At 40.1% G+C, this 25777-nt stretch overlaps 1 protein-coding gene across 2 annotated transcripts in view; it reads left to right on the top strand.

Moving 5' to 3' along the window:
- Positions 1–21340: 21340 nt before the first annotated feature.
- LOC140480468 (tolloid-like protein 1) overlaps positions 21341–25777 on the top strand; it is a 339587-nt gene continuing 335150 nt past the window's right edge. Inside the window, exon 1 of one of the 2 annotated variants that reach the window (XM_072575664.1) lies at positions 21341–21816. The gene's annotated coding sequence lies outside the window, so the exon portion shown is untranslated. The remainder of the gene's footprint in view (positions 21817–25777) is intronic. The other variant, XM_072575408.1, reaches the window with a different exon arrangement.

Genomic DNA, 25777 nt, shown 5'->3' with positions numbered 1-25777 from the left:
AGCCTCCAATGCTCCAGGGAAAACAGCCCCAGCCTATTCAGCGTCTCCCTACTGCTCAAACTCTCCAATCCTGGCAACATCATTGAGATTGCAATGTTAAATGAGCAAACGTCAATTGCATGGTAAAAATCTGCATTTGACTCCTAAACGCCTTCACTAGATATTGAAGTTATTACATATTAAACGTGGTTGGGATTGACAAATGGCTGCTTCATGTATCTGCCCCTTTGGTGCCTTTGTGGTCAGCACACGTGGATCCTGTGCTTTCGCCAATCAAACTGACATGACTGCATCCACCCAGGGCATTTTTTCAGCTATTTTCTAGTACAATTTCACAACCAGAGAATGGCAAGTGAATGGCATGGAATGCAGTTCGCAGTAGATACCATCAGCACTGTGTTCCATCTGGTCACCTGGGACCTCCCCAGGCTCTACATGACTCCTTTTACCTCGCTGTACCCTGACAGTCCTTTTCCATCTTCCCCAGCAAATGGACACCCTACACATTGCACTTTGCCATCAACTGTCCTCCCTGATCCTGAACCCTGACATTACATTGTAATGATGCCAACCCGGCTTCTCCATGCCTCCCTTGTGGAACTCACTGCTATCAACTGTTTCCCATACTGTATATGATTGACCATTGCCCACTCCCCAGATAGTTCCCAGTCATATCCATTGACAATGAGCAGCTGTTGGCAAGCCCTTGGACCAAGTCAGTGATTGCTGGTACCTCCTCACGAGCAGCACACCCATTGACTGGACAGAGGACTGGCCCCCACCCAATATCTAACATGGTCATTTGATTGAATAGATGTGCACTATATTTGTTTATCAGGCATTCCACTTCTGTGGAGAAAGAATTCCTGGAATGTATTTGAGATAGTTTTCTGGAGTAAAATATTAAGGAAGAAATCAGAGCACAGGCTATTTTTGATCTGATATTATACAAAGAGTTAATTAATAATCTTCTTGTAAAAGAACCTTTATGCAGATGTAATCATAGTATGATAGGAATTATCATCCAGTGTGAAAAATATGGAACTCACTCTGAAATTGGGCTCCTAAATTTAATCAAGGGCAATTATGAAGATAGGAGGAGGAAGTTGGCAATGGTGGACTCAAAAAATACATTCAAAATTTGGACAGTAAACAGACAATGGCTAGCATTTAAAGAAATAATTTTCAAAAAACATACATTCCTTTAAGGCAAAAATATCCAACAGGAAAAGGGGCTAACAAGGGAAGTTAAAGGTGAAGTTAAGAGCAAATGAGGAAAATAATAAAGTGCCAAAAGAAGGCGTAAGGCTGAGGATTGGATGAACTTTAGAATTTAGCAAAGGATGATCAAAAAATGATAAAAGAAATGAAAATATGAATGCAATCCAGCAAGAAATATTGAAAGCAGTTTTAAAAGCTTCCATAGGTATGCAATGAACAAAAGATTAGCAATAACAAATGGGGATCGATTACAAGGAGAGACAGAAGAATTTACAGTGGGAAATGGAGAAATGATAGAGAAGCAAAATAAGCAAAATAAGTTGATGGAGTTCCTGTTTGAATGCCAGACCTCTAGGAATTCCTGTGCATGTCTTTGTTAAGCCTGTCTCAGGATGGATGTATTGTTCCAGTTGAACTAGTGTTTCTCTTGATCTGTGTGTATGGATACTAGTGATAGTTGGTTGTGTCTTTTGGTGGTTAGTTGGTGCTCGTGTATCCTGGTGGCTAGTTTCCTGCCTGTCTGTCCAATGTAATATTTGTTGCAGCCCTTGCAGGGTATTTTGTATATGATGTTCGTTCTGCTGTTTGTTGGTAGGGTCCTTTCAGTGTGGTGGTAGGTTTGTGGGCTACCATGATGCTAAGGGACCGGAGTAATCTGGTCATCATCTAAGAATCGGTGGACTGTGCTTATCGAGCACCTGTTGTTCTTGAATACATCGTGTAGATGTTTTTCTTCGGCATCTTGTAGTTCCTGGATGCTGCAGTGTGTTGTGGCTCATTTAAATAGTGTTGTGATGCAGCTCCATTTGTGGGTGTTGGGATAGTTGCTCCTGTAGTTGAGTATCTGGTCTGTGTGTGTGGCTTTCCTGTAGACACTGGTCTCCATTGGCTTTTCGGTCTACTGTGACATCAAGGAAGGGGAGTCTTTTGTTGTTCTCTTCCTCTTTGGTGAGCTTTAAGGATATTGTATATGTGTTTTTGGGTTTCTTCTAATTTGTTCCGTTTCATGATGACAAAGGTGTCATCCACATTGTGGATGCAAAGCTTCTGCATAACGGAGCAAACCTCTGCATAACTGCTTCTGCCAAGAATCCTGATATTGGTGGTCAAAAACAACGGGTACCCAATAAGCACAGTCCGCCAATCCTTCCTGAACAAACATAAACAAGACAACACAACACACCCAGAGACTCTAGCCACACTACCATATATCAAATACATCTTGGAGACAATGACCAGACTACTCCTGTCCCTTAGCATCCCAACTAGCTACCAAAAGACACAACCAGCCATCACTAGTGTCCATACAAACAGATAAAGAGGGACACTAGTTTGACTGGGACAATACATCCATTCTGGGACAGGCTAAACAAAGACACGCACACAATTTCCTAGAAGCCTGGCATTCAAACCGGACCTCCATCAACAAACACGTTGATTTAGACGCCATTTACCAACCTCTCAGAAAAAGAACTGGAAGTGATATCACCCATTACAACAGACCAAGACACATAAATAGAAAGTGGGACAGAACACCAATGCTTCAACAGAGACTCACTGATGATGTTACCTAGCATGGTGATGAAACATCTAAGAACAAATCTTCCAGGTCAGTGAGGAAACGTACAACCTGAACCACAACCTGAGTTATAAATATTCTCAAAAATCATAAATTAGTATTAGTACAAAAGATGGTAATGACTAAATGTTAACAAATTCCCAGAAACCAATTATGGTCACCCTAGACTGTTAAAAGAAATGGCTACAGAGATCATAGATAGATTGATAATCATCTTTCAAAATTCTAATAATTTTTCAATGGTATTTGAAGACTGGAAGATTATAAAAGTAGTCCAACTGTTTAAGAATGGAAGAAGAAAGGAAACAAACTGACACAATGTCAGTAATAGGAAAAATATTAGGATCTATTCTATAGGATTTGATTACTGAACAGTTAGAAAATACTTGCCTGATTGGGCAGAGTCTATATGAATTTATGAACTTTAAAACTTAACTGATCTTGAGATGTTACTAGCATTTTTGATAAGGAAGAACCAATAGATGTGGTATATTTGGATTTTCAGAAGGCTTTTGATAAAGTCCCACTTGGGATTACTAACCAAAATTAAGGGTGTGGGTATAGGGGTAACATGCAAACATGAATTAGGGATTGGCTAATAAGCTGAAAATAACAATAATCATCCTTTGGATACCAAAGATATTCTTTGGTATCAGTGTTAGAGCCCCAACTATTTACAATCTATATCAATGATAATTTAAAAATTGTTTATATGTGGATTTCACTGCCTGGGCCAGCATCTATTGCAGAGAGGGCAGTTAAGAGTCAACCAGGTTGTTATGGGTCTGTAGTCACAAGTAGGCTAGACCAGGTAGGGGCAGTAAATTTCCTTCGCTAAAGGACATTAATGTGTTTTTACAACAAACAACAGTCACACGATTGCCACTGACTAGCTTTTTACTCCAGTCTTTTTAAATGCATTTCAAATTTCAGCATTTACTATGGGATTTGAACCCCCTCCCCTCAGAGTTCTGGATTACTAGTCTAATGCCTTTATCACTGTGCCACCACCTCCTGTATTTGGCTCTGTGGACAATTGTAATACTTACAAGGTTGTGGATGTCACAAAGCTTGGTGAGAATGGAAGTTGTACTGTGGATCCAATGAAATTTCAAGGGTTTTTAGACAGACAGAATGAGTGGGCAAGAGCATGGTAAGTGAAATATAACATGGATAAATGTGAGGTTATACACTTTTACTGGGAGGAACAGAGGTGCAGAATATTATATAAGTGCTGAGATCAGAAAGTGTTGATATCAAAAAGAACGTATTAATCCTTTCACTGAAAGCTAACAAGCAGGTACTACAAGCAATTCAAAAGGCAAACAATAAGTTAACTTGCAATTCAAGAGAATTTGAGTAGAGGTGCAAAACAATCTTGCTTCAATTGTGTAGAATACTATTGAAACCACTCCGAGAGTACTGAATATTTAAGAAAGAATTGGATAGAGCTCTTAAAGATAGTGGAGTCAAGGGGTATGGAGATAAGGCTGGAACAGGATACTGATTAGGAATGATCAGCCATGATCATATTGAATGGCGGTGCAGGCTCGAAGGGCAGAATGGCCTACTCCTGCATCTATTGTCTATTGTCTATTGTCTAATACTGTACTGGTTTCCTTGCCTAAAGGAGGATATACTTGCTATAGAGGGAATGGTTTATTAGACGGAGTTCTGGGATGGTGTAGCTGTTCAATGAGAAGACTCGGCCAGTATTCCCTGGAGTTTAAAGGAATGGGAAGCGATCCCATAGAAACTTTATAAAGGGCTAGACAAGTTAGGAGCAGAAAGGACATTTCCTCCGGTGTGAAATCTATCACAAGTGGACAATTTCAGATAAAAGGCAAGTCATGTAGGATTGAGAAGAGGAGGAACTTCTTCATTCAGGGATAGTGAATCTTCTCTACCCCAAAGGTGTGGGAAAGTCACTCATTGAGTAAATACAAGACAGAGTTTGATAGAAGCTGAAAAATGTGTTGCTGGAAAAGTGCAGCAGGTCAGGCAGCATCCAAGGAGCAGGAGAATTGATGTTTCGGGCATTAGCCCTTCTTCAGGAATCTTCAGATTCCTAAAGAAGGGCTTATGCCCGAAACGTCAATTGCCCTGCTCCTTGGATGCTGCCTGACTTGCTGCGCTTTTCCAGTAACACATTTTTCAGCTCTGATCTCCAGCATCTGCAGTCCTCACTTTCTCAGAGTTTGATAGAATTTTAGTAACTCATGACATCACAGGATATGGAAATACCACTAGAATATGGCCTTGAGTTGGATGATCAGTCAAACAAGAAGTGACACAGATAACAACACTGAATTACTTTATTACTTTGGTAATTTGCCAGGGAAAGATGGTACAGGATGAATCCAGTAATGAATTTAAGTCTTAGAAGTCAAAGGGCATCCTTTAAATTTGTGGCTTAGGAATAAATGTAAGAAATGATTGATGTAACTAATGTGAATTAATTGGAATATGAAAATATTTTGTGGGCATTATTAAATAGAAATAACCAATACAAATATATGTTGAACTGCCCAGAATACTTTTTCAGTAGCTTAAAGAATCATTGCCAATCAATGCCTTTAGAAATAGAAGTCAGAAATAAGTCTGATGGGAGAAGAGATTGTGTTTCTGTCTATGCAAGGTAAATTTTGAGAATATGTCTGAGTCAGCAAACAAAAGGGGTACCAAGTTCCATGGGATAATGGCAGTGTTGAACACAAAACATTCTGTGGGACATTTAGTACATAAAGAATAGGTTAATGGAGATTTTGTTAACAATAATGATGCAGCATTTGCAATTCAGCAGGAGTTCTGACACCTACTCTGGCGCTCTGCCACAGTAAATATGTATGCAACTGCAACCAACTGAATGTTCCTGCCAAGATGGAATAACAGACTTTTAAAATGCTGAGCCAATAATTTATTATTGAATTCTGAGAGTACAGACTTGCTGACGGATCAATTTGTTATCTAATAATAAGTTTTATTTGACTGCTCACAGAAATGCACCTTACATTGAATAAGTTCTAGGGATCTGTGTGATTATAGCAGCTTTAGAATTTTACATTAGTCTTGGGAAAATCAAGAAGAGAAAGGAAAACTTATCAACGCATTTGTAGATACAAAACATTCATACTTTACTTATTAATCACATAGACTTTTGAAATTCAAGAGTCCCTTTTATGAAAATTTATCAAGTCTGCTTAGAGAATTGGCTTGTATACCAATATGTAATGCATGTCAACTAACTTACTGCGGCCTCTATTATTTTACTCAGTTGGGAATAATAAATCTCATCTTTATACAAGCCTGTTGAAAATAGTGGCAAATTTGTATTTTAAATGCTGTGATGTTGCTGTCTTTGACTTTGTGAGATCTCCCTGTGTAGATTCAGATGTTAGAAGCGGAGAAGATAAAGCACTTTCTCTTTTACCTTTTAACTTTGTTTTCGATAAATCATGTGATAAATCCCACTTCAATCCAATAATGTTTAAACAGTCCCATTTTCCAGTTTCTCAGTTCATAAATAGATAACACTGCGAGGTGAGATAGATGAGATCGTAGCTGTCACAGTACTGTGAAGTCATTTTGGAATCCTGTCATACGGAGTAGGAATTTTTTTATTTGAATGTATTTGATGCTGGCAAGTTCTCATCTGTATTAAAGTTGGCCCATCATGAGCCCATCACTGAAAAATAGGAAAGGCTTGCAGTCTGGCTGCAATTCTCATGTGACTATGGCATTCAGCAATTCTGCATTACTGACAGTTATACCTACTGCCCTATGAGCAAAAGTGCAGTTAAGTGTCTGCTCTGTCCACTTAGTCTTCATTCATAACAACCTCTCAATCCAGCAAGTCTCTGAAAGCATAAAACAGGTATGTTTGGCCCTGGCATATCAAGACACCTTGCATTCCACAACATTGTCACACTCCTGCACAGCTCATGGCACAATTGATCCCTGAGTCAAGGCCACTCAGTCATGCTAGTATGTAGACAGCCACAGCAATGATTTGGATTATGGTGAGATTTATGACAGAATCAGATGATAAGCTTGGTGAGGCCTATTTTAATATCAGGAGCAATTTGCTGCATCTTTTATGCATTTATCATGCAGCAAGGTGAGTTTCTCACTGGGAAGTGGGATATTGCTTATTAAGGGGATGATAGTTTGTTAAATGCATTATTAAAACAGCAGCTTAGCTCTTAAATATTCAGTGTCCTATCTTATTAAATGCACTTAATAAGCTAGATGGCAAGAATTCCCGAGTTGAAAGTCAGAGCATGCAACTGGTGGTGTCAACACACTGTTAGCTACAAGGAGCCTCCACATTGCTCACCACCAAACAGCATTCCGCGGCTAGATGCACGAGACCAGCTACCCGCACCTCTTGTCTATGGACATTGGCCTCTGACATTTGCCACCTCCTCATGACCATCATAGCACCTCTCCGTTCCACTTACAGGCTACATAGCAAGCATGGATATGCATTGCAATGTGCACCAGCAGCTAGCATTGCAAGGCTGCTGCAAAGACACCTTGAGCACAGGCACAGGCATCCAGCTCACAACGTAGACCAAGTTGCATTGCAAAGCTGCTCACTTGCTTTCTTAGTGCTCGCTCACTTAGTGCCTACTCACATGCTTGCCTTGCATCAATCCTGCCTTGACATGCCACGTTATGCTAATTAACGCTGTCAAACAACCAGGAGCTTGCTCTGGTCAGCATACCTCAGTCAAGAGAGGGTATACATCTTGCTATATGACAGTATGCTACATTACCATATGCTAACAGCTTATGCAGTAACCACACTATGTGCAGCAAATGAGCAGCCAAACCTCAAACTCTCAGAGTAATTCTCACACATGTCAATAAGCTAGTTATCAGTGAGCACACTAAGTTAAACGCAGACCCTAATACCAGTCGAGTGTCCAGTCACAGGCGGGGGTGCTCTCTGGCAGAGAGGCCAAGAGTGGGTCATGCTCAGTCCAGTGGCTCCACACCATATGTGCCTTTGTCAAGGTGAATTTTTCACTGGAAAGTGTAGAATTGCATATCTTGTTAGCTTGTTAAATGCATTACTAAAACAGCAACACAGACGTGATGTGGGGTGGAGGGGTCAGTTACTGCTAATGTGATTGGGGCCACATACAGGTATCGGCCACTGGGCAGTTCTTGTATAACTTCTTGGTAGGTTGCTCAAGTCAGTCGTAAGGTCTGTACATAGAAGAGTGTTGCAGAGAGTAGGATGTATCAATTACCATGGTGAAGTGGAGGAGATTATTAGGCAAAAGTGAGGACTGCAGATGCTGGAGATCAGAGACAAGATTAGAGTGGTGCTGGAAAAGCACAGCAGGTCAGGCAGCATTGGAGGAGCAGGAAAATTCCCGAAATGTCGATTTCCTGCTCCTCGGATGCTGGCTGACCTGCTGTGTTTTTTCAGCACCACACTAATCTTGTGGGGGAGATTATTAACCTTCTTACAGGCACTGTCAGCTGTTTCTCCAGACTGTATATATGGCACTGACCTGGGTGCAACTTCATACCAGGCAGCCAGAATCTGGAAACATCACTTCCTTTGCTTGTTTCGGGGGAGGGAACAGCCCTTCTTTGAACCATCTTCTCTGCCACGACCTTCAAGTCTCTGTCAAAGAATTGTGGCACCATCTTCCCCTTCTCCATCATATTCAGATTCCATCCTTGATAGAATGGAATGAACACCCATTGCTTGTTTGGGTGTACTGTAGCCTCTTAAACACGGCACAGGGGTGCTGTTCTTTCAGCAGATATCTGGTGAGTGATGAGTTTTTCTAGCAACAGTGTGTGGTGAGCTGGGACTGGAATTGGATGTAAAGAAGGCCACAAGGTCAGGTAGGCTGTTACTTGCAAGAGTTTGTTAAGATACAGTGAGAAATCTCACTTCACTACATGGTGGGAATCCCTAAAGAATACTTGATGCTATTCACACTTAGCCTAAAAGGCACATAAGGTTCACCAGGACAGCTGTGTTGATCATCATGAATTAATCAAATACTAATTATTTGTGCTGAATAAATGTATCAAAGAAATATTTAAATTGTACTTCAAGCAGCATTAGCTTCCATTGCTATCAGTTTAACTAAACCTTTCTTAAAATATCTCAAAGACATCTGAGAATTAATGTCTCACTACAGACTGACTTAGTCATACAGCACAGTAACGGCCCTCCAGCCCGTCAAATCTTTACCAACATATTTACATGAATTACACTTTCCACCACTTGGCCCATTGCCTTCATGTTTCAGGTGTTCATCCACATACATTTTAAAGGTTTCCTTCCCCTACTCCACTCTCAGACTGCCAACACATTCTGGGTGAAAAAGGTTTTCCTCAAATCCCCTCAAAACCTTCTGACATTTACCTTAAAACTATGCTCTCTTGTTGTTAATGCCCCTTCTGAAATTGGAATGGCTGTTTTCTATCCACCCTGTCCATACTCCTCACAAATCTCATACACTACAATCAACTCCCCCGTTAGGCATCTCTGCTCAAAAGAAAAAAACCCCGAACCTATCCAGCCTCTCTTCATAGGTAAAATGTTCTATCCAGGCCAAATCCTGGTGAATCTTCTCTGCAATCCCTCCAGTGAAATCACACCCTTGTTACAGATGACTCGAACTACACACAATCTTCCAGCAATGGCCTAATCAAAGTTTGGTATAGCTCCAACATAACCTCCCTGCTCTTATAATCTATACCATGACTGATTAAAAGCAAGAGTCTTGTATTGACCTCTATTGACTTTGTCCTATTGCCTTCAGGGATCTGTGGTCCCACCCCTACCCACATTCTCATCTGCTTTGGTTATTATTTACATATATCAACTTAGCTGACTTCACCTGAATTGTTGGAAACTATAATTGATAACAATGCCCTATGTTAAGGAACATATTAATCATGCTATTCAATGATCCCCTTTCTTGAAAATTCACATGTAGATTGGAGCTTAATACACGATCACTAAATTACATACGCATAAAAAAGTAGAGATGATGAGAAACTTAAAAACTGTACATTCCGAAGCTGCTGGAGTATAAAGATATGTTAGGTAAAAGAAAGTGGTTGATTAAAGATCATAAAGGATACAAAGTTGGTCGGTTAGATATTTTGCAATTCTGTTTATTTGCTTTGGAATAAAACAGCCTGTGAGAAACTTTACTGTAGATGGTTTGTACAAGGAAACAGCCTGATTGAATAAGTATTTTGTCTTATTCTTGCCACCTCAGCTTCCACCATTCCTGGAGAAATTCAAACATTAAGCCAGAACCTCTGCTCCTACAGCTGTATACAATGTGCCACTAGAAGGAGAAAAGCAAGTAATGAGCAATATATACAACCTCCTTTTGATATGAACCTTATAACTAACTAAAAATACATTTGCAATTTACTAAAGGGGTGTTGGGCCATGTACTGGGCAAGGTGAATGAGCTTACTGCTGCCTAACGCCACCAACTGGTTAAATGGGATGTCTCAGTTCTGTAGTAGAGGTCCTACTATCAATTGGATGTCCAATGGACCTCACACCCATGAAATCATTCTTACAGCTATCATTGAAAATGTAACAGATGCCATTCAGGACTTGAACACATTCCCCTCCAGCACCTTTGAAAGACTTGGTATCTACTTGAATGCAGGTACAAACCAGGTCACTGACTGCTCATAGCCCACTGTCCCATCTGTTAATAAGAATGATGAGTCACAGCTCCATGAGAAATGGCAATGGTGAATAAGGAGGCCACATGACGCTCCATCTTAAAAAAATGACATTACTTTCTTACTAAACCTTCAATTAATGATGCCATGCTGTCAGAACATAAGCCAAATCAGACTACACCTACAGTAACCGTAATCCTTCAGTTTTTCAGCCAAACCCTTCGCGCTCTGTGCTCTTAAGGTTCACCAATTACAAGTGTCTCGAGAGAGACAGTGTCACACATCAGCAAATACTACCATCTATGCTGAATCCACTGTAGTGGCAAACCCCTCAGCCCTTTCCTAACTGACTGCTGCAGACCATTTTGTAAAATCATTGGCCATGACAAAAAAAAAGTGCCATTGGTGATCATAGGGCATGGACTCCAGATATTTTTGAATCAACCTGTTCAAGGATATTAGTACACCCCTTTGGAACAGGTGGGATGTAAATCTGGGCCTCCTAGCTCAGAGGTGGGGACATTACCACTGATTTACAAGCATGGACTGCACACTGACTAATGTAACTACTGCCACCTGCTGAAAAAAAATGGCTGTAGTCATTTTAACCACTACAAACAGAAGTTGGCTGGATGGGAGAGAGGATTGCAGATTTTAATTTAAGAGTCTGCTCTAGATTAGATTCCCTACAGTATGGAAACAGGCCCTTCGGCCCAACAAGTCCACACTGACCCTCTGAAGAGTAACCCACCCAGACCCCTTACCCTACCCAATGTACATAACACTATGGGCAATTTAATATGGCCAATTCACCTAACCTGCACATCTTTTGACTGTGGGTGGAAACCAGAGCATCTGGAGAAAACACACACACAGACATGGGGAGAATGTGCAAACTCCACACAGACAGTTGCCTGAGGCAGGAATTGAACCCAGGACACTGGTACTGTGAGGTAGCAGCGCTAACCACTGAGCCACCATCCCACCACCATGCTCTAGTCTGTAATCTCTAGGGAAGAGTTCCCTGTAGTCTCTGGGGAATAGAGCCCCTTGTTATCTTCTTCTTCTTTACTCCTCTCCTCAAAAACAAATCTGATTCGTAGCCATTACTTCACTATGGCTGGGAGAAAGAGGGAGGTCACAAATCCACTCCAGCCAAAACAAGGATCAAACCTCCCAATAATCTGATCCACATCATCCACCCAGCCAGCTAACACAGCCAAGCTCCCCAAAGGAGTCTCGCTTGCTGTGGCAACATGCAGTTTTATGTTCTGGATAATGATGGTGGAGCCTTGAATTTCTTTGTCTCAGTGGCTGACCAGGAATCTCTCCTTTTCTTCCCACACATGTTGGAAGGATTTGCAAGTTGATACCCAATCTGTTTGGCCATATTACAAACACATGTCACTTAGCCATTGACTCCAGGATTGGGGATCAAATCTAGAGGATCTGGTTCAGAAGCAGGATCGTGACCCACTTTCCAAAGATTTCCTCTGATTTATTACTCCTTGGAAATACAATCACTGACTCTGGGCTTACGAAATGGTAAGAATGGCTGTAAACACCTCTTCCAGTGCATGATCTCTTCAGAACTCAGCTGCTACTGTTTTTCTTCTTTCACTTAACATGACTGAGCGACCAGGATGACTCATGTCTTGCACCTAAACCCCTTGATAATTTAGACATAAAGTACACAATCAATGAGTTTCAAATGAGAACATGATGAAATCAATTCAGGTGCATTGTACATAGATATTAATGGTTGATTGATTTCAGGTCCAGTCCCCCATTAAATCAAGTTCCAAATCAAGTCTTGTATTTGTACCACCCAAATAATTAAGGTCATGGCTGCATGGCACAATACTTCCTTTTTTGACATTGAACTATTTAAAATCAGTCAGTCAGTCCCTTACCTGCTTCAGGTGTTCTAGTTTGTGGATATTTTTCATAATCAACCTGTTCAGAATTGTTATTACATAACTCTCGAGAAGATATGACTTGAACCTGGGCTGCTTGGCTCAAAGATAGAGACATAACCACCGTATCATAAGAGTCCCTTACTCTGTTTTGAGAAGATCCCCAAGCAAATGGACAGCGGCTGAGATCACAGTGGGAATAAGTGTGCAGCTGCAACCACCCTGTTCACACAAGGCAAAGATCAATCTGTTTTTGCAATCCTATACCTGTTGGTGCTACATTCTTTCATCAAGCACATTTCCTTAGCTGTGTCTTTTTAATTACCTGCACAGCTAACCTGCAATGCAATGAAGACAATGAAGACCACTGAGCCACCATCCCGCCACCATGCTTTAGTCTGTAATCTCTGGGGAAGAGTTCCCTGTAGTCTCTGGGGAATACAGCCCCTTGTTATCTTCTTCTTCTTTACTTCTCTGCTCAAAAACAAGTCTGATCCGTAGCCATTACTTCACTATGGCTGGGGGAAAGAGGGAGGTCACAAATCTACTCCAGCCAAAACAAGGATCAAACCTCCCAATAATCTGATCCACATCATCCACTATATTAAATTGTTAAACATAAAGCATAAACAATGTACTGAATCAGCACAAAACACACATCAATATGTGACGACAAAATGATGGTTATGAGTATCTAGGTTATACAAAATAAAGGTGAAGGGTTTTCCCATAAGAGGGAGAAAATATCAAACAAATTAGCATGGACCAATATTCCTAGCAGGAGACCCAAAAGCTTAGAAGAGGGTGCCTTGCCTTTTCTGAGAGTAAATGATAACTGTAATCTAATGAGTGGAATAAATTTCAAATCAGTTTTTTATTAAAGCAGAAGTAACAAAATATTATTTATACTTATTTCATAAATTGTTATATTTTGACCCAATTTATAGAGTGCAGTTTAAATTACAACTGTAAAACAACTTACTTTCTTATTGCTAACTTTTCTATCCAATATCTAGCAGGAATAAATTGTGACTTAAGCATCTGGCGGAATGTTCCATCAAGCAGCTGTTAATTTAATACTCTGTGGGTGGAAGAGTAACTGGTGCTCACAAATTTAAACACAGCAAATATATTTCATTAAAAATGTACCCATCACAATAGATACAACATCCAATCCAGGAATTTGTCTTTTAAATTTTGTTCACTACATTTTCTTCTCATAATGCAGTGACGTCAAAATGAATAAACACAAGTTGGGTTATTGAAGGTGTTGGGCAAAGCATTCAGTTGCAGGCATAATCCTGAATTCCTAGCTGTTTGCCATTTTAAGTCTTTCAACCACTCCCACTTCTGACTTCTCAGCCCTTGCTCCTTGGTCTTCTACACTGTTCTAATGAACCTCAAGGGAAGCTCAAGGAACTGCAGTTCAAATACGCACTCTTCAGCTTTCCAAATGCAACAGTGAGTTCAACAGTTATAAATTATAATTCCTGTTCCCATTTCTTTGGGCAGCAAGTGCTAACAATGATCTTTCTGCAACCACCTGGGGAGGAAGTGGTACAGGCGTAATGTCATTGGGCTAACGTTCTGGGATCAAGAGTTCACATTCCACTATAGGAGATGAAGAAATGTGAATTCAATAAAATTTAAAATTAAAAAGCTAGCTAAAATGCAACCATACAACTACTGTCAACTGTTATAAAAACCCTCACTGACTGACAAATGTCATTTAAGGAAGAAAATCTACAATCCTTACCTGGTCTAGTCTACACGTAACTAGGCCCCAGCAATGTGGTTGATTCTTATTCGCCCTCTGGGCAATAAATTTTAGCCCAGCATGTCATGAATAAATAAAAAAACACTTTACAGCTCATGTCCTGTTATTTCCCCATTCTGGCTTTCCAATCAGTCTTTCAGTCATTCCATTCCATCATTGTCACAAACCATTTTTGTTGTCTCCTCCCTTCCAAACCTACATCTGCTAAATGAGTACCTGACTCTGTACTTACTCCAGATCACTTACATATTCAACCAGTTCTACTGCAATGCTTCAATGACTTGGCTCGTGTGGTGCCACTATTTAAGAAAGGTGCTAAGGAAAAGCCAGGGAACTATTCACCGGTGAGCCTGACATCAGTGGTGGGCAAGCTGTTTGAAGGGATCCTAAGGGATGGGATTTAGAGTTTGTAAATTAGATTAGATTACTTACAGTGTGGAAACAGGCCCTTCGGCCCAACAAGTCCACACCGACCCTCTGAAAAAATAACCCACCTCTGACTGATGCACCTAACACTATGGACAATTTAGCATGGTTAATTCACCTGACCTGCACATCTTTGGACTGTGGGAGGAAACCAGAGCAACTCCATGTAGACACAGGCAGAATGTGCAAACTCCACACAGACAGTCACCCAAGGCTGGAATTGAACCTGGTACCGTGAGGCAGTAGTGCTAACCACTGTGCCACCATGCCATTCCTACATGCACTTGGAAAAGCAAGGACTGATAACGGATAGTCAACATGGCTTTGTACATGGGAAATCATGTTTCACTAAATTAATTGCGCTTTTTTTGAAGAAATAACAAAGAGGATTGATAAAGGCAGGGTGGTGGACGTGATCTAGATGTACTCTAGTAAAGCTTTTGACAAGGTTCCCCATGGGAGACTGGTTAGCAAGGTTAGGTCACATGGAATACAGGGAGAACTAGCCACTTGGATACAGAACTGGTTCAAAGGCAGGAGACAGAGGGTGGTAATGGAGGTTGCTTTTCAGAGTGGAGACCTGAGACCAGTGGTGTGCTGCAGGGATTGGTGCTGGGTCCACTGCTTTTTTTTGTGATTTTTATATATATATAACACATATATATATTATACATATGATTTGGATGTGAACATAGGAGGTATATTTAGTAAGTTTGTAGATGACACTAAAATTGGTGGTGTAGTGGACAGCCAAGAAGTTTACCTCAGAGTAAAATGGGACCTTGATCAGATGGGGTGGTGGGTCAAGGAGCGGCAGATGGAGCTTCATTCAGATAAATGGGAGGTGCTATATTTTGAAAAGACAAATCAGGGCAGGGCTTATACACTTAATGATAAGGCCCGGGGAGTGTGGCTAAACAAGGAGACCTTGGAGTGCAGGTTCATAGTTCCTTGAAAGTAGAATCACGGATGTACAGAATAATGAAGAAGGCATTTGGTATGCTTGCCTATATTAGTTAATGCAGGAAAAGCGCAGCAGGTCAGGCAGCATCCAAGGAGCAGGAGAATCGACGTTTCGGGCATGAGCCCTTCTTCAGGAACTTTTTTACATGAAAGTTTTTGGTACTTACTGTCTTTAATTTCCGATATGGCTAGGAAGAACTGTTTGTTTAGTGTATGGATTCTTCTTGGATGATTCTTCTGTGGATTCCTGAAGAAGGGCTCATGCTCGAAACATCGATTCTTCTGCTCCTTGGATGCTGCCTGACCTGCTGCGCTTTTCCAGCAACACATTTTCAGCTATATTAGTAAATACATTGAGTATAGGAGTTATGAGGTCATGTTGCAGATGTACAGGGCACTGGTTAGGCCACTTTTGGAACATTGCATTAAGTTCTGGTCTCCCTGTGATAGGAAGGACATTGTGAAACTTGAAAGGGTTCAGAAAAGATTTACAAGAATGTTGCCATAGTTGGTGGGTTTGAGGTATAGGGAGAGGCTGAATAGTTTCCTTAGAGCATTGGAGGCTGAGGGATGATCTTATAGATGTTTACAAAATCATGAGGGACATAGATAGGGTGAATAGCCAAGTCCTTTCCCCAGGATCGTGGAGTCCAAACTAAAGGTTTAAGATAAGAAAGGAAAGATTTAAAAGGGACAGAAGGGTAACTTTTTCATGCAGAGGGTGGTGTGTTTATGGAATGAGCTGCCACAGAAAGTGGGAGAGTGTGTTATAATAGCAACATTTAAAAGGCAATTGGATGAGTATATGAATAGGAAGGGTTTAAGAGGGATATGGACAAAATGCTGGCAAATGGGACACAATTAACTTAGAATATCTGTTCAGCATTGATGAGCTAGACACGAATCATTAATTCTGTTTCTCCCCACAGATGTTGCCTGTCTTGCTTAGCACTTGTAGGATGACAAGTATTTTGCTCCCAAAATATTTAGTTTTGTAGTTTTGCACATAAAATGCAATTATTGGCGACTGGGCATAGCTTGTACTCTAACTTATTTACCGGGTAACTGTTAGTACGCAGGGCAAAGATCAGGTAGGTTTTTTTCATGTTTGCTGTACAGTGACATTCTCCTGCAGCCCTTACTCCTGTTTTCTGGTATAGACATGTTAGTGGACATTGTACAAGAACGGAGTTGGCTTTAGTTGCAATGCCCCCTCTAGTTGTATATGCTACTGGGAGTCACTGTCTAGGTTCATAAACAAAGAGCTGTCACTTGCTTGAGGCATAGGGCATAATCAGTGTCTATGTAACACACCCTTGACATGTTAACAGTTGAAAATGATCATTGCAGTTAAAGACAACCATTGCATGTAATAATCACTGATCACTAACTTTACAGATCATTTCAAGCATTGCTTTGGTAATTGACATCTGTGGTCCACCGGGATTTTAAAAGGAAATAATGAATAACAGAGCATAACTTAATTTACAGGACAAAAAGCTAAATAGTTTGTTTGGGCTCAGCTTTAGTACCTTGAAGCTTCTGTGATGGCTTGCTAGTAAGAATTAAGAAACCATTGTTTATTGTGTTTTCCTGAGTCTGTCTATGCAAATACAGTTTAATCATAAATAGAGTGCACATTTGTCAGCTGTCCAGATAGGATTTTAAAATGTTTGTAATTATGTATCACATATCGGTGTGAATAAAAATGAAATAAAACAATACAAAGCATAAATAATTTGATCCTTGGTCATGCAAAATTAGCAGCATTCAGCTAGGGTGTGGCAAGGTACTAAAATTGATCTTTGTGTCCGGAAGATATCTTTGGAAGGTGAGAAGAAAGTTAACAGAGAAGAAGTTAAATAAGTGGGGGTAGTTCTTGGATATTTCTCAAGTATCATTCCTCACATATGATCGCAGCCCATAGCGGTTAGAGATATACCAGAATCATAATTAAACCTGATTCTGTTCCCATCTGGTTCACATACTTCAGCAGGGGTCACTGCATACGAATTATGAGCAACAGGAGTCTCACACCCTTTCTCACGAGTTTTCAATACTTTATCCTATCATCCCTGAACAACATCACAAACAATTTTACCAGGCTCTGTGATGGTGTCTGCTCCAGAGACAGATGGTTCTCACTTGCGTAATATTTCCTAAATAAGGCTGGTGGTCCCCTGGAATCCCATTGCTCACTGAAGGAAGCAGATGGCAAATTACAAATACTAAATTATATATTTTCATGTGGGTATTCTTGTAGTTTCTGTACAATGAAAGTATGAATACATCATGTTAAATTTATAAGTCAGAGGACATTTGATTCTAATATGATAGTTATGACTAGTTCTACTCTCTCTAACAATGAAATTCCTTACAAAGTGTTGCTTACTTAGAAATCAATTATTGCTTCATAAATTTTGGGTATTCACTACTTGTGTCACGCTGTGGCTTACTAACAGATGACCCCTTTGCCTTTAAGTACAAGATCAAGGAGAATTCAGACATGTTACCTTAGCCCTTGAAAATTCTTTCTGAAGACCTTGCCAAAGTAGAGAGGGAATATCACATTTTATATAACCCTGTTTTTCACTTAAATACCTCACGTGACATCCCTGCTAATATTTCTATGCCACAGCAATGTTTCTTGTAAATATGCTTAATGCAATCACAACTTGCTCTCATATGCATTCATAACTTATACCATAAGCTTATCATAGTTTTCATGTGTGCATTTTTTGCTTCTCTATAAATTGAGCACTTCTTTCAGATCTCCCTGAGCACAGAAAAGGAAAAAAATATCTTGTGCTTGAGTCTATATGAGTTCACTACAATCATTCATAAGCTAGGATGAGGTCAATTAGATGGATGGCTGGTTTGTGATGCAAAGCTACGCCAACAGCATGTGTTCAATTCTTGCATGAGGTTACCAAGAATGTCCTGACTTCTCAACTTTGCCCCTAACTTGAGGCATGGTGATACTCAGGTTAAACTCACCACCAGTCATCTCCCACTAATGAGAAAGCAGCCCTCTGGTACCATGATGACTTTAGCTTATGAAAGGATGGCTTTAAATTTTAGCTATTGATCATTATCGTGTCATCCATGTTGGAGCAGTGTGTTTTGGATGTCAATTGGCAGTAACTTATGATTAATCTTTGTCAAATAGCTCATTAACAGTCAATGTCCATTCTCACACAGAGTTGTACAGCATGAAACAAACCCTTTGCCCAGTCCATGCCAACTGGTTTTCTTAAACTGAACTGTTCCCATTTGCCTGCATTTGGCCCATATCCCTCGAAACCTTTCCAAATGTCATTTAAGTGTTCTAATTGTACTCAGCTCTACCACTTCCTCTGACTGCTTGTCCCTGAAATGCACTACCCTCTATGTAAAAAGTTTCCCCTTAGGTCCCTTTTAAATCTTTCTGCGCTCACCTTAAACCTATGTCATATAGTTTTGGACTCCCCTACTCTGGAGTAAAGACCTTAGCTATTCAATGACCCTAATTATTTTGTCAACCTCCATAAGGTCACCCCGAGCCTCCTACTCTCCAGGACAAAAAAAGGTTCCAGCCTATCCAGCCTCTCCTTATAACTCAAACCCTCTGATCTCAGTAACATCCATGCAAATCTTTTTAACACCCTTTTCCCTTTAACTACATCCTTCCTAGGACAGGGCGGCCAAAATTATATACTTTACTCTAAATGCGGCCTTATCAACATCTTATACAGCTGTAACATTACATCCCAACTCCTGTGCTCAATACATGTGATGACAATTATCAACCAATTGACATTCTGTTGGGAATTGCCCATAGCAAAACAGGAAGGGTAAAAGCAGAAATTTGCAGGAGAAATACAAATATTTAAATGTTAGAACCGTATTACACAATTTAAAAGCATGTTGGGAAACAATGTTTACATCAAGTAAATAATTTATGTTATGGTTAGTAGAACTCAATTATACCTGCAATGCTTACATTCTGAAGGGCTAGTGTCAATCTGTAGTTTGTTGTTTATAAAGTGTGTATTCTCTATTTGACAACAAAGTATGACATCAGAACTTAACAAATTACCTCAATTATTCTAGAGTGAAAGACAATGCACAAATTTACTTAATCTTTTGGGTGATGGGTTATCTATTCCAATCTTACTTCCTTGTTTATCTTTCATTAAAGGAGTAACTTTTGACTTGTGTTTCTAATAGGGAGGTTCTCCACAGGCAGTGAACATCAAATTTTCAAGTAGCAATGTAGATAATGTTCTGGTTGTTTGGACAGGAAATAAAGCTTCAAGATCACAGAAATCTCCATATGTATTTTAAGTGAAAAAGACTTCCCAGCAATAGCGCACATTGTTAAAGTTTATTCCTCAAATATCAACTTAGTTGGTAGGAATTTTATTTGAGACAGAGAACTGTGGGTTCAAACCTCACTAGTATTTGGTTGCTTATCCAGGATGATAATTCATTGTGATATTAAGGGAGGGTTGCCCTTTATGTGAAATGATAAACTTAAATCTTGTGGCTGATCCTTTGGCATTAGTCAAAGAACAGCAGGCAGCTTTGATTGTCTGAAAAGCATTGCCAGCAGTAGATTAACTAGTCACTTACCAGTAATAAATTTCCAAAGCATCCAATTTAGTTTCTGTATGTATTCTGGAAGATTTCCAGTTTTCTGGCACTTATGGTCTGATGGTGACTCATCGAGTGAAGACGACAAATTAAGCATTTGTTGATACTGTTCATGGTTGTTTTCCAACACATCATGCTAATGATGAATTTGGGATTTTAGAAATTCTCTGTCAGTCTTTAGTTGTGGGTTTAGAACAGTATAAGGTTGCTATGTTGACACGTGGGCAATAGCGATGACAGTATAATTTAGAGTTAATGTTGCTAACCAAGCAAATGCTACTGACATTCAAAACTGGTTTCTGTTTTCAAGAGGACTAATATTACAAACATGCTTTAATATCTGGAAAAAGTTGATTTCACAACTTTGTTATGGTGAAAATTACAGTTGAAGTGATACGGATAGTCTGTTAGACCATTTAAGTAAAAAAGCAACCATTCCAAGTTTAAAGAGATCATATGGCTAAACACAACCAAAAAGCTTTTTTGGATTTTTATGAAATAAAACCTCTGACACAATTGCTCATATAACAAACCCACTGAGCATCAAGAGTTCACTCAGTTTTAAGATAGAAAAATTGAGGTACTACATGATTACAAGATTTAAAACAACAACCTTAATCATATCTCTTACTAATTAATTTGAATGTACTGTGCTTGCTTCACACAGGTATAATATTGTAAAATGTGATCAGTGTGTGTAAGATATCATATCAGTGTATTAACAAAATCTCACTAATCTTATTTCCAGAAAGTGCATTTTATAATTATTCTGAGGAAGGGTCAGCCCATCTGAAACATTACCCCTGATTTCTCTCCACAGATGCTGCCAGGCCTTCAGAGCTTTTCCAGCAATCTCTATTATTTTGTTTATAACTATTCAATCATATTTCTATGTATTTGCTTTGCTATTACTTGATCTTAAAAACAAATAGAGGTGTTCTACCTTGTACAGTATTAACTTCCTGCCTGCCAGTCTATTTAATAAGAACAAGTGTGCAAACAGAAGGGGGTTCCGCCAGGTCTGCAGGCTCTGTGAAATCCCTGACAATAGGATCAGTCTTCAAGAGATTGCTGGCAACCGTTGGCGCTCACTAGGGGTCGTCGAATGTCAGAAAATCAATTTGTCAACAACAGGAAGGACGCGCAACTAAGTCACCGATCCCTCGAAACACTCAGGGATTAGCAGCCGCAGTGCCTTTATACAATTACAAGTGTGCAAGATCAGTGAGCCGATAGTTCAACTCAGGAGGTGATGCCGGGTCCAAACAAAACAGTGCATTATAAAGTACATTAGAAAGTTACAGTTGGAGCAGAAATGGGAAAGGGCAGGCTATTTAAGGGCATTTAATCGCCAGGTTACGGGATAATTTGAGGATTGATGGAGTGACGTCAGTACGTACCTTGATAGCAGAGTAATCTCCTTGTGGACGGTCTAATCTCAGAGGGGAATGGGCACGTTTCTGCTCAGATGTGGCTGTCCGCTGTAATCACGGTGCTAACGTAGCAGCGAATACCTCTCGGAATGAGTACAGCGAGAACTAACATAAAAACTCTTCAATAACAGCTCTGCAAGGCTCCCGAACTCCAGTGTGGATTTCCCTGCATCTAAGGTATGTGTAGCAATTAGCTTTATTTCTCTAAAATTGCCTATCCGAGATTTGTTCGGGGTAAATCTTTTCCACGGCGATTTTACAGAACGACTGTGTTGCTTTCGGGCTGAAGTCTAAAATAATCCTTTTAGACTGGGCTTTGTTTTTTTTTAAAAAAGGATAAAATGATGGGAAGATGTATTACTTTCAGTGTAAATCGAGCAAATGTGTAAGCTACCTGTGGTTTAAGTATTCTCTGGTGAGACATCAGACTGACTCCCACAATATCACTCACTGTCGATTATATAACCGCGCTGAAAGGTTAGAAAATGCCGTGCAGCAGATACATGCAGAAAGGATGAGTTTTAAACAGCCTGCCTGTAGGTTGCACTTCGAGGGATCACAATGTCACTTTTTTTTAAAAAACAAATCGACATTTACAGTCTAATTCTGACGAAGTAGAGATGCGGTCAGAACGCTGCTGCCTTTTCTCTATGTAAACTAACGCAACCCAATCCAGGGAAGGCGCGGAATTCTTCTGTATTCCACCATAAATGTGTTGATACCGATGTCGTTCACGCGTTCAACAAACTTCTCTGATCTAGGAAGAAAATTCTAGGTGGATCACAGTCATTAGGAGCAGGCAGTTAAAAACTTTCACCAGAAGGTAACGCATTATATTGGGGACTAATGAAAAGCTTGTCAGGCTGTGATATACAGTAAATGGGTCCTGGCGACCAGACTTTAGCAATTTACGATCCATTATTGCCTGATTTGCTGACATTTTACACACACAAGACTCATCTCTATTTTTGTTTTAAGGGTATAATTTGATAGACGAGACGATGCGTCAATGACATCTTTATCAGAGACAATTGAGGATTTAATCATTACTTCAGTTCCTATTTTGACTTGAACCGCTTATGGTTTTACCTCTTTCTCCCTCCCCCCCCCCCCCCAGTGAAAAGCGATTAGACAGATATGAACTTGACTTACCAGCCAGTTCCAACAGATCTGACTGGCACATTGTTCTCTGTGGTGTTTAGATCTTTTTTCAACAAAAAATGCAGGCCTGGTTAGTTATCCATATGGGGTTAGTATGCTGAGGATAACTTCATGTTATGAAGTGATTTTTTTTTTCGCATAGCCCTCACAACATCCAGTGGTGCTCTGGTCGCTGTGTATACCACGTCATGAGTGGTTCAAGAACTAGGCGGCGTTTCTGGCGAGACTGTCGAGGCATCTTTCAACTTCTCGCAAGATAAGCAAAACGAATACGAAATGCTTTGTTTGATAGAATTCTAGCAGCGTTGGAATACCCTCATGTCACTTCCGTTTCACTGTAACACGTCTAAATAATGTTAGAAATAGTGGGACTGATTACTTAAACTTTCAACATGAATAACGTTAGAAGGTCGGAGGTTAAAGACCTAACGCAAAACAACACCATTTTTTACCTGAAAATCGCCACCAGTTTGAGACTGTGTTGTGCCTACACATTAAGTATCAATGCATGAAGAGCTCTTTTAACTGAAGTTGATGTGAACAAACGACATCATTTTGTATTGTTACGATCTCCAAAGACATCCTGGCTTTTAAAAGATAATTTAAACTTCCCCTTTAAAGTTTTCGTTTTGAGGCTTTTTTAAAAAGACCATTGGCTGAACACCATCTTTGCAGTTAAATGCACAGTTTAAAACAATTACTCACAACCTGGCATTCTCAACTGGTACTTTGGAGACTTAGGCACATTGCTACCATTAACTCCAAGTGAAAACACCTTGCACTTCTTCCTATTAAAGTTATGTGACCTCTAACAATAAAACTGTCAGGTGGACTTCAGAGCTTAAGTGAGGTGGCACTTAAATTTTACTTTAATTCAGAACACAACCCCAAAACCTAAGAATCTTAGAAACCTCACTAACAACACACTCAACTGACAGCAATTAGAAAGCAGCATATATCATGTTATATCTGGAGGTCACTGTTAATCAGATAATTTGTTTTTTGTCTGCACTTTGAAACAAACATCACAAAATGATTGTGGACACGTACAAAAAATAATGAACATGCCACTAAACTATTGGCCCTGGAGTTGAGGGGTGTGCTTGATTCAAAGAGAAATTATTTTGCAGTTTTATAAAAATTCTCAATTCACATCTGAAATATTATGTTCAGTCCTCCATAGAAGATCTCTCAAAATGATATTATAGCCTTGGTGTGGCCAGAAGATGTATTTAAGGTAATATGGACTAAAGGGTTAAATGACAATGGCAGGTTGGATAGAACAGACTTCTATTTCCATAAAATAGAAAATAAATGGATCATCTAAAAGAAATACTTAAAATTAAAATATTTCATAAGATAAATAGTTTGGAGAAACTATTACCTCTGGTGGGAGATTCAGAACTAGGGGTTACACCTTAAATTTGGAGCTAGGCCATTTGGGTAGATAATGCAAAAATGCATTTAGAGTCAGACATACAGTATGGAAACAGACCCTTCGGTCCAACTCATCCGTGCCAACCAGATATCCTAACCCAATCTAGTCCTACCTGCCAGCACTTAGCCCATATCCCTTCAAACCCTTCCTATTCATGTACCCATCTAGATGCCTTTTAAATATTGCAATTATACCAGCCTCCACAACTTCATCTGGCAGCTCATTACATACATGCACTGCCCTCTTTCCCCTCTCACCCTAAACCTATGCCCTTTAGTTCTGGACTCCCCCTCCCCTACCCTTCTCCCCCCTCGCTCCTCCCCCCCCCCCCCCCCCCCCTCACCTCCAGGGAAAAAAACTTTTTTTTATTTAGCAGTGTTGGAATATTTATCCATTCCATGCCCCAGCCTATTCAACTTCTCCCTACAGTTCAAATCCTCCAACCCTGGCAACATCCTTGTAAATCCTTTCTGAACCTTCTCAAGTTTCACAACATCTTTCCAATAGGAAGGAGACTAGAATTGAATGCAATATTCCAAAAGCAATCTAACCAATGGCCGATACAGCTGCAACATCACCTCCCAACTTTTGTACTCAATACTCTGACCAATAAACATATAAATTTGAAAATCTATAACACTCTATCCAAAAAAATTACCTGCCAGACTGAATCGACTAAACGGCTTAAAAATTGAGATTACGTCATTTACATAAATGATTTGGATGCGAGCATAAGAAGTACAGTTAGTAAGTTTGCAGATGACACCAAAATTGGAGGGGTAGTGGACAGCAAAGAGGGTTACCTCAGATTACAACCGGATCTGGACCAGAAGGGCCAATGGGCTGAGAAGTGGCAGATGGAGTTTAATTCGGATAAATGCAAGGTGCTGCATTTTGGGAAAGCAAATCTTAGCAGGAATTATACGCGTAATGGGAAGGTCCTAGGGAGTGTTGCTGAACAAAGAGACCTTGGAGTGCAGGTTCATAGTTCCTAGAAAGTGGAGTCGCAGGTAGATAGGATAGTGAAGAAGGCGTTTTGGTATGCTTTCCTTTATTTGTCAGAGTATGGAGTACAGGTGTTGGGAGCTCATGTTGCAGCTGTACAGGACATTGGTTAGGCCACTGTTGGAATATTGCATGCAACTCTGGTCTCCTTCCTATCGGAAAGTTGTTGTGAAACTTTAAAGGATTCAGAAAAGATTTACAAGAATGTTGCTAGGGTTAGAGGCTTTGAGCTATCGGAGAGGCTGAACAGGCTGGGGCTGTTTTCCCTGGAGCGTCAGAGGCTCGAGGGGTGACCTTAGAGGTTTACAAAATCATGAGAGGCATGGAGAGGGTAAATAGACAAAGTCTTTTCCCTGGGGTGGGAGAGTCCAGAACTAGAGGCCATAGGTTTAGGGCAAGAGGGGAAAGATATAAAAGAGACCTGTGGAGCAACTTTTTCACACAGTGGATGGTACGTGTATGGAATGAGCTGCCAGAGGAAGTGGTGGAGGCTGGTACAATTGCAACATTTAAAAGGCATTTGGATGGGTATAT

This window comes from Chiloscyllium punctatum, chromosome 1 (assembly GCF_047496795.1).
Source record: "Chiloscyllium punctatum isolate Juve2018m chromosome 1, sChiPun1.3, whole genome shotgun sequence".
Taxonomy (NCBI): domain Eukaryota; kingdom Metazoa; phylum Chordata; class Chondrichthyes; order Orectolobiformes; family Hemiscylliidae; genus Chiloscyllium; species Chiloscyllium punctatum.
The sequence above is the reverse complement of the archived record's forward strand: the minus strand, read 5'-3'. Positions and strand labels throughout refer to the sequence as shown.